Source organism: Bos indicus x Bos taurus, chromosome 21 (assembly GCF_003369695.1).
Source record: "Bos indicus x Bos taurus breed Angus x Brahman F1 hybrid chromosome 21, Bos_hybrid_MaternalHap_v2.0, whole genome shotgun sequence".
NCBI classification, from domain to species: Eukaryota; Metazoa; Chordata; class Mammalia; order Artiodactyla; family Bovidae; genus Bos; species Bos indicus x Bos taurus.
Window position 1 is genome coordinate 67,735,316 of NC_040096.1, and position 12,593 is coordinate 67,747,908.

Sequence of the window (12,593 nt, forward strand, 5' to 3'; positions counted from 1 at the left end):
CACTGTAACACAGCCCCCAGCCAGTGCCCCAGATACTCCTGGCCAAGAGGATTAACAGCCTGGGACAGAGACAACAACGTTTAATGATGTAGTTTTGTGATACTGACCATGAAAAAGAGCTGTAAGGGAGCAGAGCTCCATATGTTATTAAAGTTAAGCTGGTATAAATTTAAACTTGGGTGTTATAACTTTAGGATGTTAAATGTAACCCCCATGGTAAACACAAAGAAACCAGCTATATAATATATGCAAAAGGAAATGAGAAAAGAATGTAAACATTTCATTATTAAAAAAAAAAAACCAACCAATCACAAAAGAAGACAGTTGTGCAGGAAATGAGGGACAGACGAGCTATGAGACATCTAGAAAGTTCTTAAGCATTTACCTAACCTAGGAGATGTACAGTGAAACAACAAAACACCGTCAAAAGAAATGAAAGAAGAAACAAATAAACGGCAACACATCCCGTGTTCATGGATTGGAAAACTTAACATTGTTAAGATACGAATACTATCCAAAGTGATCTACAGAGCCAATGCTATCCCTATCAAAATCTCAAATTCTTCAAACTAATGACACTTGTAGAATATGCAGAAATAGAAAACCCCATTCTAAAAATCGCACGAACTCTCAAGGGACCCCAAATGGCCAAAATAATCTTGAAAAAGAACAAAACCGAGAACTCACACATCCTGATTTCAAACTTTCCTACAAAGCTATAGTAATAGCCGTGGCTCTGGCATAAAGACAGACATAGGTCAGTGGAATAAAATGGAGAGTGCGGATAGAAGCCCTCTGTGGGGAAATTAAGACGATGCTGCCAGTCATGCTCTCTCACCCACGCTCTCACACCCTCTGTAAACAGTGACTTTGCATGGTTATGTAACAGCCAAGCTCACTCGCAGCCCTATGCATGCGCGTCATGAGGTACTCACTTGCTCACAGGCTGCTTTGTGTGGTTCGCCTGTATGAGTTTCACCATGAAAGCCTGGGCTGCTGCTGCTGCACTGGGGCTACACCGGAGCGACCGGTGTCGTGGCTACCTTATTGCTACATTATGGTTAAGCTATGGCTGCTGCTACCGCTGCTGCATCAGCCAGGAGAGAGGCTGCATTACGGCCGCCGTGCCAGCCAGGGGAGAATACACATTCCTATGGTTCCTCCAGCCTCCTTCCAGTCTCTGAGTTTGAGCCTGGCCTACGCTGGGTTCGGCGAACAGTGCAGACAGTGTGAACAGCAAAACAACTGGCATCATGAAAAGGATCAGTGATACATCCTCATATATCAAATGATTTTTGCCGAGCGTGCCAAGACCATTCAGCAGGGAAAGGACGGTCTTTTCAACAAATGATGCTCAGAAAACTGGATACCCACATGCAACAGAATGAAATTATACCCTTCAGTTCAGTTCAGTCACTCACTTACCTAACACTATTTACAAAAATTAGCTAAAAATAGATCAAGACCTAAATGATGGACCTTAAACTATACATCTGTTAGAAGGAAGCACAGGTCAAAAGCTTCATGGTACTGGATTTGGCGATGATTTCTTGGCATATTACCAAAGGCGTAGGTAATGAAATTAGAAAGAGACAAGTTGGACTTCATTAAAATTCTAAAATTTGTCTTTCTTCAAAGGACACTATCTACAGAGTAAAAACACTACCATAGAATGGGAGAGACTATTTGGAAACCATATATCTGGTGAAAAAGTGAAAGTGTTAGCCACTCAGTCGTGTCCAACTCTTTGCCACCCCATGGACTATAGCCTGCCAGGCTCCTCTGTCCACAGAATTCTCCAGGCAAGAATACTGAAGTGGGTAGCCATTCCCTTCTCCAGGGGATCTTCCCCACCCCGGGACTGAACTTGGGTGTTCTGCATTGCAAGGGATTAATATCCAGGATAGGTCAAGAACTTCTAAAACTCAACAATAATAGAAATAACCCCCCTACACACACTAGCTGGTTCAAAAGTGGGCAAACGACTTAAACAGACATCTCTCCAAAGAAGATACATAAATAGCCAATAAGCACATGAAAAGACGCTCAATATCACTAATCCTTAGTGATAATGCAAATCAGAGCTACAATGAGATATCAACCTCATACCCACCAGGATGGCTACTATCAAAAAATGAAAAAACAGCTGGTGAGGATGTAGAGAAATTGGAACCCTTGGGCACTGTGGGTGGGAATGTAAGTGTACTGGGGGAATATAGGGTGGTCCTTAAATTTTTTTAAAGACTACCCTGTGCTCCGTTATTCTACTTCTGGGTACATGCTCTGAAGTGAGAGGAGGGGCTCAGAGAGACTTTCTCACACTCACGTTCACAGGAGCAGCATTCACAGTAGCTAAAGCATGGAAGCAACCCCAGCTCCACTGATGGACGGACGGATAAGCACAGCGCAGCACACCCACACAGCGGAATTAAAACTGAATTCAAAGGGGTTCCATTGAACTAAAGCAAAACTAATTATTCAGTCTTAAAAAAGAAGGAAATTCCGACAGATGCTACAACATAGATGAACCTTGAGGATGTCATGCTGAGTGAGAGAAGCCAGTCACAAAAAGACGAATATTGTGTGATTCCACTTAGATGAAGTACTTAGAGTATTTGAAAGAGTCAGGAAGAATAATGGTGGTTGCCATGGGCTAGGGGTTGAAGGAGAGAATGGGGAGTTATTGTTTAGTATAAAGTACCCGTTTTACAAGATGAGAAGAGTTACAGGAATGGATGGTGATGATGCTTGCGCAGCAATGTGAGCGTCTGTATCTAATACCACAGTAACCTTAAAATGGTTAAGATGGTAAGTTTGATGTTATGTGCATTTCCCACATACATGAAATACACACACGCCTTGTAGGATGCATGCATGGCATGTGTATACCCTGCTGGCACACAACCTCATTGTTGGGGGTGACCTGCCTGGGCTCAACCTGAGTCTGGCAGGCAGGTGAAGATCAGAACATCCTCATGACTACTGAAAAAGCTGGTGGGGAAGATGTGGCTTTCAGTTCAGGCTGTGGGCTGTACAACACTGACCACCACTTCTGGACACACAGAGCCCCTTGGACATGGACAGCGGTGCTTCCCCCCAGGCAGATTCCCCGCTTGGAGACAGAAGGAGACAGTGGAACAAAATTAATAAACAAGAGAGAGAAAGAGGCTTAATACCACTACCCAACTGCCAGCCAGGTAAGTGCTTCCTCTTTTTCCAGAGGCAAGGGACAGGGGAGGGTGAGAGGCGAGGTCAGGGACGTAGCTCTCATGATGGTCCACAAAGAATGAAGAGGCATGCAGGCCACCCACCGCTCTGCACACACACTTTCCCCTTTATGTCGTATCTGGGGATAATTTCTGCACCAGAACTAATAAAGCTTCCTCATTCTCTTTCACGGCTGCATATTATTCCATTGTTTGAGTCACTGGATTATTTCCCTGGTGTCTACTGCTGGACATTTAGGGAGTTTCCAGTGTTTTGCTACTACAATTGAAGAGACTATCCTGGCACCTGTGTCGTTTTCGATGGATATTAGAGTGCTCATAAGATTCATTCCTAGAATGGCTCGTTCAGTTGTGCATGTGTTACCTTGACTGATATTGTCAAAGGGCCCTCCACAGAGGGTGTGAAATTACACTGCCAGAGCAGGAGGGGAAGCTCCTGGTTGCTGTCAGCCTCACTGCTGGGAAATGGTAGCTGATCTTGCTAAGAAGGAATCTGTCCTCGCCCAGGGGTGGTGAGCAGGGTGGGCGAGGAGAGCGATTACAAAGGGCATGAAGAAGCTTTTAGTGGTGCTGGATGTGTTATCTTTATTGCCATGACAGTTTCATGAGGATACATACATATGAAAGGTTACTAAACTGTGAACTTCAAATATGTGCAGTTTGTTGCATGTCACTTACATCTCAATAAAGCCCCCTTTTAAAAAGCATGAAAACATAAGCATTTGGTGTGTTTGTGTCCCATCAGATTGTCCAAAAATAAACTAGATAATTGCCTCCAGTTCCAGCAAAATTGTGAGGAAACTGGCTCCCTATTGGTGGAAGACTGAATTGGCCTTAGTCTTTTTGGAATTAATTACTGCAGTATCCACTAAAAAGCTTTTCTATTCTTTGATGAAGAGAAATCGTGTGCGCTCCTTATTCAGCTATTATTAATTAAGATCTTATTCATTTATTTCTCTTTTTGGCTCAGTAAAATGGAGCTCCACACATCTGATTTTTGCTTCTCAAAGGCCGACTAGTTAATTTCCAGAGCCTGGCCTGAAAAACGAAAGTGTATATAGTCAACAAAAGGAAGCTGAGAAAGAGTTAAAGATGTCTTCTTTCCCCTGGAATCATGAAGGGAAAGATATAATTCTGAATTTTAAAACTTAATGGAAGACTTCCATTTGATAAAGTGTTGAATTCAGACCTCTTACACATGTGTAAGTCTTGATTTCTGGTATAAAATGGGACTTGTCTGAACATTTATACTGTTACCAACTTCTCATTTCTCAGTTACAATGAATCTGTTATTTAAACAGAAGGATCTTAGAATGTTTCTAAGACTTTAGAATTTGTTGCCATGACTCATGAGAACAACTTTCCGTAGAAAACTGAAGGCTGCTTGCTGATCTTAGCTGGTAACTGTGTGTAATCACATTTCTGGATTCCGAAACAGTGTTAAGTACTTAAGAGATTTCTCAGACAAACAGTAGACTGTTTGCCTCTACTAGATTTCTTATCTTAATAAAGAGATTAAGACTCTTATCTTACCTTCAACAAGACCTTTGAGGTAAGGATTCTACTTCTGGAAAATCTATGTATCAGAAATAATAGGCACAAGGATTCTTGCTGTAGGATAAACTGGAAAATCTCAAAATATCCAGCAAGAGAGAAAGAGGAAAATAATCACATGACAGTGTGGCCATTTTGTAGAAAATGAGCCGCGGTCTAGTGGGTAGGACTCTGCGCTTCCACTGCTCAGGGCCTGGGTTTGATCCCTGACCAGGAAACTAAGATCCTGCAAGCCGCAGAATGAGCCAGGTCCACTTCCACTCGTCGAAGAAAACATCCATAACCTGACCTTAAGTGACAAATGTTTATTTGCAGCACAGTATCTATGACAGGAGTGCCGCCTGGGGAGGGGTTAGAGGAGCAGACGGGCTGAGCGGGGAGTGGGTGCTGTCCAGTGTGTCCTTCACATAATCCTTTATTTTTTTTATTATAGAGTCTTCATTGCCGCGTGGAAGCTTTTCTCTATTGTGGCGAGCTAGTTACTCTCTGCTTGCGGTGCATGGGCTGCTCATTGCACTGACTTCCCTTGCTGCAGAGCACAGGCTCTAGGCTTGCGGGCTTCAGGAGTTGTGGTGCACTGGCTTAGCTGCCCCACAGCACGTGAGATCCTCCCAGACCAGGAATCCAAACCATGTTTCCCATTGGCAAATTAAAAAAAAAAAAGTATTTTGTACAAACATAGCTGGGATAGGAGTTTGTTTAGCACGTACCCAGGACTTCCCTGGTGGCTCAGATGATAAAGAATCTGCCTGCAATGTGGGAGACCTGGGTTCGAACCCTGGATTGGGAAGATCCCCTGGAGAAGGGAACAGCTGCCTACTCCAGTATTCTTACCTGGAGAATTCCATGGACAGGGGAGCCTGGTGGGCTACGGTCCGTGGGGTCGCAGAGAGTCGGACAAAACTGAGCGACTTTCATATATATGTGTCACGTCTGCAGTGCCTGATTCTGTTGGTATTATGTGTGATTTTAAATTCCTTATTTGCTATTTTAACTTGAACATTTTCTACAGTGAAATACTTTTGAAACTAGAAAATGGGTTTTTTTTTTCCTTCTGGAGTAGGAAATGGCAACCCATTCCCGTATTGCCTGGAAAACCCCAGGGACAGAGGAGACTGGCAGGCTACCGCCCACAGGGTCACAGAGTCAGACATGACTGAGAGACTAACACTTTCCCTTTCAAGTCTGCATAATAGAGGAAAGGATGCCTGAGGTTTTACTTAAAAACGAGACTGGTCCCACTGGCATGTTGTGTGAGGGCCCAAGGCTGGGGCCGGAACTCCCCCCGCCGAGTGACTGGCCAATGCCTCCTCCAGTTATTCCATGAGAGTGGATCCAGGTGGAGGACTGAGGGGCTGGGAAGCCCAGGCGGGGGGACGGGGGGCCAGGGCCCCCCTAGAGCTTGGCCGGACCCCAGGGCTGCAGCTTCCCAAAGTGCAGCCAGGAGCAGTGGGAGGGGACCCGGTTTGGGCCCCCAGAACAGACAGGAATCTCACCCCTCTGCACCAGGCCTGGGCCCTGGGCTGGGGGTGGGGGGTTAAGAGCAGAACCCTGAAGGAGGAGCCAGGCGAGGGGCTGCCATGCTCCCCCGGGGTGTGGGGCAGGGGGAGTGTTTGCCAGGAAGCTGTCCTTGGGGTCACAGGGTGAAAGGACGGTGGGGTCAGGCTTGGTCAGCAGAGGGGCTCCTGGACCGGGAGGGCAGCTGCTTCTCATCCCCGGGGGAGGGTGTCCATCGCTGCTTCTGCCCCTCAAGCCTTTCCCCGAGGGCAGTGAGCATCCCCGTCCACACCACTCTACCAACAAACGGAATCAGGGAGGACGGGAACTCTGATTTTTTTCCAGAGTGATCCAAGGACTCCTCCCGAATGTTTAGCAAGGGCTGAGAGGGACTTACGGAGGACACAGGGCACTCCGAGCTGGGGGGAGGCGAGTCAGGTGGGCTGCGGGTGTCTGCAGAGGGCGGGGGCTGCCAGGCCCAGGCCAGCCCCTCCCCTTCACATTGTGAGGAGGGGGCGTCAGGGGGCAGGGCCATCCCCGGGACACTGTGGACAGAGGACCGGGTGGAGGGCTCGCTGGGCCCCGCTTCGTTGTTCCCCCCACGTGCCTTCCCCACTGCCCAGCACGCCCCCTACTGGCCAGTGGCAACAACACCCTGTCAGTCCCCAGCTGTCGTTACTCTGAGCCCCCTCCAGAAGCCAGCGCGGTGACATCTGGTGACACTGGTCTGCCCTATGCCCACTCTGCTCCCATGACCCACCCCTCAGATCCCTGGCCCTGGGGACAAGGGCACACAGTTCATGCTGCCCAGCCTTTCCTGGGTGCTGTGTGCGGCCCAGGGGTGGCCGGCAGCCGTGGCTGCTCTGAAGTCCCATGACCCCAGTGATGTCCCGGAAAAGGTGGGCCAGCCTCGGGGCCAGAGAGCTGCAGGGAGGGGGACCAGCAGGCAGTGGCCCCTGGGACTACCCGGGACGGCGGGACTCTCAGCTTCACAGGCTGGGTGCCTCTGGAGGCCATATGTCAGTCAACAGGGACCAGGACTGGAGAGAAGGCCCTGGGGCATGGGTGGGGGACCCCTAGAGCAGAAGCGCCTTGGTGAGCAGGGCCCCCTGAGGGAGAGGACAGCAGCCCTCTTGGGCTTCGCAGGAGGCTCCCTGGGATTGCGGACTCCAGCCGGGAGCCAGGATCTGGAAGCTCCTGTTCCATCGAGCTGGCTGTGCCCCCTCCTGGTGGCAGCTAGGGATGGACTGCTCCTGGGCGCATGCCTGCTCAGGCCCTCCGTGGCCACCTGAGTTACTTCTTTTCTCTCTTTTTTAATTTTTAATTGGAGGATAATTGCTTTACAAGGTTGTGTTGGTTTCTGCTCTACAACAATGTGAATCAGCTACAGGTATACACATATCCCTTGATATCTCTAATTTTCTTGAAGAGATCTCTAGTCTTTCTCATTCTGTTGTTTTCCTCTATGTCTTTGCACTGATCACTGAGGAAGGCTTTCTTATCTCTCCTTGCTATTCTTTGGAACTCTGCATTCAAATGGGTGTATCTTTCTTTTGCTCCTTTGCTCTTCGCTTCCCTTCTTTTCACAGCTATTTGTAAGGCCTCCTCAGACAGCCATTTTGCTTTTTTGCACTTCTTTTTCTTGAGAATGGTCTTGATTCCTGTCTCCTGTACAATGTCAAGGACCTCCATCCATAGTTCATCAGGCACTCTATCAGATCTAGGCCCTTAAATCTATTTCTAACTTCCACTGTATAGTCATAAGGGATTCGATTTAGGTCATACCTGAATGGTCTAGTGGTTTTCTCCACTTTCTTCAGTTTCAGTCTGAATTTGGCAATAAGGTGTTCATGATCCGAGACACAGTCAGCTCCTGGTCTTGTTTTTGCTGACTGCAAAGAACATAATCAATCTGATTTTTATGTCAACCATCTGGTGATGTCCATGTGTAGAGTCTTCTCTTGTGTTGTTGGAAGAGGGTGTTGGCTATGACCAGTGCGTTCTCTTGGCAAAACTCTATTAGCCTTTGCCCTGCTTCATTCTGTACTCCAAGGCCAAATTTGCCTGTTACTCCAGGTGTTTCTTGACTTTCTACTTTTGCATTCCAGTCCCCTATAATGAAAAGGACATCTTTTTTGGGTGTTAGTTCTAAAAGGTCTTGTAGGTCTTCATAGAACCATTCAACTTCAGCTTCTTCAGTGTTACTGGTCAGGGCATAGACTTGGATTACTGTGATATTGAATGATTTGCCTTGGAAATGAACAGAGATCATTCTGTAATTTTTGAGATTGCATTCAAGTACTGCATTTGGGACTCTTTTGTTGACCATGATGGCTACTCCATTTCTTCTAAGGGATTCCTGCCCACAGTAGTAGATATAATGGTCATCTGAGTTAAATTCACCCATTCCATTCCATTTGAGTTTGCTGATACCTAGAATGTCGACATTCACTCTTGTCATCTCCTGTTTGACCACTTCCAATTTGCCTTGATTCATGGACCTAACATTCCAGGTTCCTATGCAATATTGCTCTTTACAGCATTGAACCCTGCTTCCATCACCAGTCCCATTCACAGCTGGGTGTTGTTTTTGCTTTGGCTCCATCCCTTCATTCTTTCTGGAGTTATTTCTCCACTGATCTCCAGTAGTATATTCAGAAAACTAAGATCATGGCATCTGATCCCATCACTTCATGGGAAATAGATGGGGAAACAATGGAAACAGTGGCTGACTTTATTTTTCTGGGCTCCGAAATCACTGCAGATAGGTGACTGCAGCCATGAAATTAAAAGACGCTTACTCCTTGGAATGAAAGTTGTGATCAACCTAGACAGCATATTAAAAAGCAGAGACATTACTTTGCCAACAAAGGTCCATCTAGTCAAGGCTATGGTTTTTCCAGTGGTCATGTATGGATGTGAGAGTTGGACTATAAAGAAAGCTGAGCTCTGAAGATGCTTTTGAACTGTGGTGTTGGAGAAGACTCTTGAGAGTCCCTTGGATTGCAAGGAGATCCAACCAGTCCTAAAGGAGATCAGTCCTAGATGTTCATTGGAGGGACTGATGCTAAAGCTGAAACTCCAATACTTTGGCCACCTGATGCTAAGACTCATTGGAAAAGACCCTGATGCTGGGAAAGATGGGGGGCAGGAGGAGAAGGGGACGACAGAAGATGAGTTGGTTGGATGGCGTCACCGACTCGATGGACATGGGTTTGGGTAGAAATCCCGGAGTTGATGATGGACAGGGAGGTCTGGCGTGCTGCAGTTCATGGGGTCTCAAAGAGCTGGCCACACTGAGCTTGACAATCCCCTTCCTGTCCCCATGTGTAGGAGCGTCTCGTGGTAAAGAGGCTCTGGTACTTTTTGAATTTGGTCCAATGGCATGGGGAGCTCAGTGATAATTTGCGGAAACTTAATCAGTGATAATTCATAGCCAAGTGGGAACTGGCAAAACCTGCCTGTGTCCCAGGTTTCAGTGTTCTCTCCTGGGAGAGATCCCGGGCAACTCTAACTTGACAGAGCTTTAGGGACAAGGTACATCCATTCTGCAAGAGGGTCACTGGCCCAAGGCCATCATTTTTTGCCATTTGGTCATCAGGAGTTCCCCAGAGGCCTTGGGTGGAGAGAGAAGAGGTGGTGGATCTGTGGTGGAATTTACTCCTGTCCTCTGCACTGGCTTGCTAAGTCACTTCAGTCGTGTCCAACTCTGTGTGACCTTATGGACTAAAGCCCACCAGGCTCCTCTGTCCATGAGATTCTCCAGGCAAGAATACTGGAGTGAGTTGCCATGCCCTCCTAAGGGCATCTTCCCAACCCAGGGATCGAACCCGTGTCTTTTATGTCTCTTGGATTGGCAGGCAGGTTCTTTACCACCAGCACCATCTGGAAAGCCCCTGGCTTGAAGCTGATTCAAAAGTAGCACTTTCATTACATGACAGATGGCTCCTGGGCCTGCCTCCCGTGACTCTCTTATGACTCAGTGGGTCAGATAACAGTTCATGACAGGGAGCTCTTCTGCCCACTCCTTGTGGACATAGCCCTCCACTGTCAGCGCTGACAGCTTCCAGAAGCTGTTGTGTAAGTGCTGGGAAGGCGTGGACCCCCCCCACCCCCCATGCTCTGAGGGGGCTTTGCCGCGACTCTTACCAGAGAATCCAAGTAGCATTCAAGTCCAATCCTGATGCTTTTATTTCCACTGGATGTCCTGGGTCTTGTGGCTCAAAAAGCATCCTGAATGTGCCGCAAAGCCTGCTTTGGCTCTGGGTCCTAGTCAAAGCCGGAAGTCTATGGCCATAGCACCCTGAATGCGCTGATCTCCTCTAGTCAAAGCTGGAAGTCTCTGGACCACTCAGTGAGTGGCTGCAGTATCTGTAGCCTCCGAAATACAAAGAGCCCCTGACCCAGCTGTACATCTTCCTTGGCGGTGGAGACACAAGAGGCAGCAGGCTTTCCTCCCCTTCTCTTCCCCGAGCGGGTGTTTCGGTATGCTCAGCCTGGACCTGACCAACTTGGCTCTTGTGCTGAGTAGTAGTCTTTACGTCCCCTTATCTGGCTCACAGATGACCCACTGGAACACTCACAGTACCTGCCTCTTCCTGTGTAACAGATCCAATTAGCATGGTGTTGTCAACACACTAGTGAATTAGCTTATGCGTGCATGTTCAGTCGCTAAGTTGTGTCCGACTCTTTGTGACCGCATGGACTGTAGCCTGCCAGGCTCCTCTGTCCATGGGATTTTCCAGGCAAGAATACTGGAATGGGTTGCCATTTCCTTCTCCAGGAACCACCGTGACATCATGCAAAATATCAAGAGGATTAGAGCTCTCCTGACCGTGAAACAGAGGGCAGCAGAGTTATTAATAACATGGAGCTGAGGCGAGATGAGGAGGGGTATTGATTTCCTTGGCGCATAGAGTTGAACTGCTTTTGCTTTTCTGTCTTCATAAGTATTGAGACTAAACCACTCACTGAATCAATAGCTGTGTGTCACATTCCAGAGGGTTGGTCAGTCTGCTTCAGCTGAGAACTACCCACGCCCAGCACGTCAGCTGTTACAGGAACTGCACCTGTCTGAGCTCACGTCAGCCCATCAGCATCTGCCGAGATTCATCTAGGCTACGTGTGCTGTAGATGCCAGAAACGTGAATCCAATGAATGTTCTGAAGAGACCACCATCCATGCATCTTTTAAGTGTTTGGTGGTGGTGATTTTACTTGACTCTTCCGACCGTATTGGCCTATAAACCATCAGTTCAGTCGCTCAGTCGTGTCCGACTCTTTGCAACCCCATGGACTACAGCACGCCAGGCTTCCCTGTCCATCACCAACTCCCGGAGGTCACTCAAACTCACGTCCATGGAGTCGGTGATGCCATCCAGCCATCTCATCCTCTCGTCCCCTTCTCCTCCTGCCTTCAATCTTTCCCAGCATCAGGGTCTTTTCCAGTGAGTCAGTTCTTCACATCAGGGGCCAAATTACTGGAGTTTCAGTTTCAGCAACCTATACACCATAGGTACAAAATTATTAAAAAGTTAAATCACAACAAGCAAGGAGTGTTCAAGCCTCGATTGGTGTTGGCTAATATCAACTTGGCCAAAGCAAGCCACATGCCCAGCCTGAAATCAAGGAGCAGAGAGATGTGCTTTTTGAAAAGAGGAGCATGAAAGACTTTGTGGTCATTAAAAAAAAAAACCAAAAAAAAACAAAAAAAAACCTCAACAGCAGCTACTCCAGGACCTCCCTGGTGCTCCAGGTGGCTGGGACTCTGTACTTCCTGTGCAGGGGGCACAGATTTGATCCCTGGTTGGGGAACTAAGACCACACATGCCGCAGAGCATGGCCAAAAATAAAATAAAGTACTTTTTAAAAAGTCTTCCCCACTAGCTCAGTAGTAAAGAATCCACCTGCAAGGCAGGAGCCACAGGAGATGTAGGTTCTCTCCCTGGGTCGGGAAGATCCCCTGGAGAAGGGCATGGAAGCCCACTCCATATTCTTACCTGGAGAATTCCATGGACATAGGAGCCTGGAGGGCTGCAGTTCAGGGGATTGCAGAGAGTCAGATACAACTGAAGCGACTTAGCACCCACAGCCTTGCTATAAGAAGTGGATAAGTTGCATGGTACCTGGGATGCTATCAACCTGAGCTTGCATGGAACTGCCTGTTACACTTCCAGCTGAGACAGAGGGGGCTGATGGTGTGGGACACAGGGCATCAGAGGTGTCAGCTACGTACAGTCAGCCTCTTGCACCACTCAGACCCTCTCATGCCACATTTGAAGTCTGATTTTTCAGTTTCTTTCAATCTTCACAAAAG